Genomic DNA, 5,047 nt, shown 5'->3' with positions numbered 1-5,047 from the left:
AAATATTTCAAGTTTAAGATCAAATGGCTGGGGGGAAAGAAAACCACTAATTATTTCTCTAAACATAAACTCTAAAATCTATTCATGAGCCTAAGTCACCATCTCAAGACTCTGAGGGAAAAAAAAAAAAATTAACTTTGCAAATACTTGAGTACCATTGTTGATGATAGAGTAATAACACATAACATGTAGAAAGATTGTTATTAAAGACAGGACAGGTATTTTCTTAGGACTCGTGAAGGTGTCTGGAAGCCCAACACAAACATGACCAACCCCCCTTTTGCAAGTATTACTGGACCTGGTAGATAAAACCTACCAATCCAGCATTCCTTACCATTATATTCCACAGGAATTAATCAATTACATGGAAATGGTGAGCGCTTGGCTTTCATTAAGCAGTGCCTAGTAGACTCAAAATTACTTTCTTTATAAATAAATGGACATCAAAAATATACAAACTATTCAATACATATGATAAAGGCAACAAGATGCCAAAGAATGTAAACGGTGTTTTCATCTTTCATTTGCCAAAACAAGAGAACATAATTAACAACTGAGAATATGTAAGTATGCTTAATTAGAAAACATTTTCTTGCTTAATAAAATTTATTTGGGGGATAGCGAACCACTATATGCTCAGTTACTTATGTCCCAACTTTTAGCTATATTGTTCCATTCTTAAATCAAAACTAGAAATTAAGCTACAATCAAAAATGTGACTCATGGAACAACAGTTTATTGAACATCATCCATCCATCAAATTATGGTATCCACCAAGTAGTCTATGTAAAATTTCATTAATAAATAGAAAAGATAACTAAATAAAGCTTATGAGTTTTAAGTGTTGTGTACAGATAACTTGAATAATAGTATAATGTTTAAAACAAGAGAGAAACTCCATTATTCAGTTCCTTCATTAGGAACTTAAGCATCTATATAATTAAACTTCCCATGTCTTATTAATGCCTGATTTATTTAGTTTCCACCTTTTTTCTTACACTGACCCCATAGCATCCACTTTTAAGTTATTTTGCATTTTTTAAAGAAAATCTTCTATCAGTGAAACAAATAAATTACCTGGGACTGAAAAACCTAATTTGAAAAAGATTAATTTTTTTTTTCAATTGCAAATTCCAACAATGAAGATATTGCTAAAGGAGGGATTAATGTTAAGGGAATTCTGTGTCTATGAAAACTGACCTCAAAGGAATTGATTACATAAAACATATTAGGTACCAGTTCAAGTAAATCTTCACTTTAAAATGTCAATTGCAAAACATAAATCTCTTGGTAAGTTTTAAGTCATGGTGTCAAAGTTGCAGTCTGGAGTCTAAACCAATTACAAAGAAAATAGTCTTTGTGATTTTTAAAAAATACCTTTAACATATGTTTTACTTTCTTTTACTTATCTATCCTGTGTTACGACTTTATATAACATTTTCAGATTGTTCTAAAGACTGGTTCCAGATTCTTTAAAAGGTATTACGAGTTTACTTCAAATCTAAGTGTACTATCAGCCTGAGTAATATGCCCTCTTACTTCCCAGAAGCTTTCTAAGGAGGATCATTTACAAAGACCTTTAAAATCATATGAAGGGGCAAAGTTCCATCAAAACCCGTCTGAGTCTTGTGTGTGTGTATGTGTGTGTGTGTGCATGTGTGTATAAACTATAAATGCGGTTTTATACATAAAACATATGTGTATTACATACACACACGTATACTAGTATCCTAACATATTCACGTCAGAACAATGTAAAAGAGGCTTTTAAATTAACATTCGTTGACAGATGTTTATCGACATTTGTGCAAAATGTCAGTGATGCATATGGGAAGGCAATGTTTTTAGCACACAGAAGCTATTATTTGTTCCCAGTTCCTTTACTTGTCCACTGTGTCATCCTCCATAAATTACTTAATACCCATCCCCTACTCACATAACCATCCCCCACCACTTTTCTTAATCTACAAAATGGGTAGTAATATTTGACTGCAAAATCATTTAAGGACTTCACATGGGAAAGTCTGTACTAAATACATAACTATAGCAAGTGTATTTTGCCATTATGAATAATAAATTCTGTTTTCAGTGTGTTTCTTTTTTTTTTTTCACTAAGTCTTATTAACCTGACATTTTTTTCCCTTCATAAAACTGAGTCATTAAGTCCCTTTCTAAAATTCTGGATATATGTGCATACCACTTTTCTATTTTGTGGTGAAATATATCAAGGAAGAAATGTTTTAAAACAGTATCCATCATTTATGCTGTACTTAAATGACTCCCATAACTTGTATTTATGTTATGATTATATGTAATTCAGTGAGATTTTAAAATTTTAATTACATCGTGTATAGTAACATTTAAGGCTCATAGTTAGTCACAGTCATCTTCTTTCTGAGGCCTTCATAAGCACCCCAAAGGTCCTTGTTGATCACTGAAACAATAAAAAAGAGGGGAAATCCTTTCTTTACTGTAGAAGTTGTAAAGAGAAAACAGGGGTCTTATACTAGAATGACATTTGCAAGTAACAAAAGGTACTTTTGAAGGTATTTTTAAAAGGCGAGGCATCATATCAAGGAAATAGATTATAACATATTAGAAAAACCAAGTAGTATTCATTTGAAAAGTCTAAAGAATGTAAGGATATTTGTAGGTTGTCAACTAACAAAAAATGAGCATGTACCATTAAAAAAGACCATAAAGGAAAAAAAATTTGATAAAAACTGAATTCATCTTTTGAAGTGCTAATATTAGGTGTTTGTAGAACTTATTGGCATGAACTAAAAATAATCACTGTAATTAGAACTATAAAATTTGTAGATAATGAAATAAAGAGGGAATAATCACATTTCCTCAAATGGCAAATTATGTTTCTCCCATTTGAAAAATCTATGGTAAGCAAAATTTTTCATGTTATGTCTACATAATGATGCCTATGAATAAATATTTTTAAAGTTTTCGATATTACACATGAATGAATTTTATACACTTCCAGTAGATCATGTCATTTGTTTTATACCTCAAATTTTTGTATTTAAGTTCTTGTACAAATGAGGGACAAATAGGTTCTTTGATTGACATAGTTTAACATAAGTATTAACATACCAGAATATATGGTTAGCCCTGCAGCATGCAAAAACCAAAATATTGGTCATTAATATCTGGACATAAGTAAAAGAAACCCAATAATGACTCCACTTAAGAAAATGGGAACTCCATTTAAGAAAAAGGACAAAATGTAAATATAAAAGTTAGAAGCTATCCACAGTAAAGGAAAAATGTAACCACTCCTGATCACCAGTTATTTGGAAGTTAATTTTTAAAATTATGTAGATACATTTTTGCTGTGCTATACTGGCAGTAGAATAAGTATTTCTCTTCATTAAAAGAAACAATGATCTCTATCATGGCTTTCTAACATCTATTTTCAAGGAACTCAAACACTATAATTTGATCTCACCTGATCAAAAAAATTTTGAGAATTTTTTTTTCTTTAGCCTTCCATGAAAATACAGCAAAAGTTCTTATAAATTTTGAGAATTTTTTTTTCTTTAGCCTTCCATGAAAATACAGCAAAAGGGGAGTTGTTTATGTTATAGACTTCCTATGCTACAGTGAGCTGGATATTTTATACACCAGAAACATGGTATAAAAATAATGGGATTTTTAGGAATAGGGATTTTATGTATGTCTGGGAATTGTTCAGAGTTCAATAGAATAAACAATTTGCTATCCTGAGGCCTGAAAATGGATGATCTGTATTATACAGATTAACACTTTTCAAAAAATTACAGCACCGTAAATTCACTTATCTGTGAAGCTGGACTGAACAGCAACTAATCTGTCTTTGATGATTTAGAAGGTACTTCACAAATTTTTGGTACCTTTGAATTAATATTTATGAACCTTCATTACCACTATAATTAAGACATGCAGAGATATCAATTAATAGAGAATCCTAATGAGAGAATGTCAGATCCGACCAAGTTTTATCTGTGTACAGACATCCCATTCTTGTCTGCCCCCTGTGCCAATACTACTGTTTGTGATTTTGATAGCTTCATGCTTCTAAATATAAAATCACCAAATTCAAAAGTAAGTAAATTTTTTGAACATAAGCTCTTCTGACCTCTCTCTTTTCCTATTTCTGTTGCTAAGACCATATAAGGTTAGCAGTGTTCATAGTCATAACTCCTTATTTGGTAATTTCCAAAGAAGTGTCTCAAGTTGGTCAAAATATAGATGGAGAAATAAGTGGATACCAATACAAAACAGAGAGTGATCATTCTTAGTCTCACCTTTGACACCATGTGGACACATGCCACTGATGGGATTTGACCCTCAACACTGGGACTCTTGTAGGCTCAATACATAAGAGGTGGGAGTCGATATCCTTTTAAAGGGAAAATTCTAATCACATAATTCTGATCAGAGGCTTTCATCTTTCTGTGAATAGTCCTTTGGCCTTCATCCATGACTTGCCCCCTCTTTTTATTTTTTCATTGCTAATCTTTTATTTATTTATTTTAATTTTAATGCCAGTTTGGTTAACAGTGTTCTATTAGTTTCAGGTGTTCACGATAATCATTCGGCAGTTCTATACATGACTCAGTGCTCATCATGACAAGGGCACTCTTAATCCCCATCACCAGTTTCTCCGTCCTCCTGCACCCCTCCCCTCTGGTCACCATCAGTTTGCTCTTGTAGCATTACAAGTCTGTTTTTTGGTTTGTCTCTTTTTGCTTCCTTTGTTCATTTGTTCTGTTTCTTAAATTCCACAAATGAGTGACATCGTAAGGTATTTGGTCTTTCTCTGGGCTTGTCCCCTCTTTAAAGAAAGATATCCTATTGCCTTTGGCCACTAGGTTTCTAATCCCACATTTGTTCTTTTTGACTGGTATTACCAGGCCACTGCAAACCCTAGAAACTTCATATATTTGCAAAATATGACAGTTTCTATTTCATATCATTATTCCCATAACATCCAGACTTTACATTATTTGAATGATATTCTCTTAGGATATCTATCTGGTATTATCTGTTTGGG

Source organism: Mustela lutreola, chromosome 11 (genome assembly GCF_030435805.1).
Source record: "Mustela lutreola isolate mMusLut2 chromosome 11, mMusLut2.pri, whole genome shotgun sequence".
In the NCBI taxonomy this organism is placed as follows: Eukaryota; Metazoa; Chordata; class Mammalia; order Carnivora; family Mustelidae; genus Mustela; species Mustela lutreola.
This window is presented reverse-complemented; position numbering follows the sequence as displayed.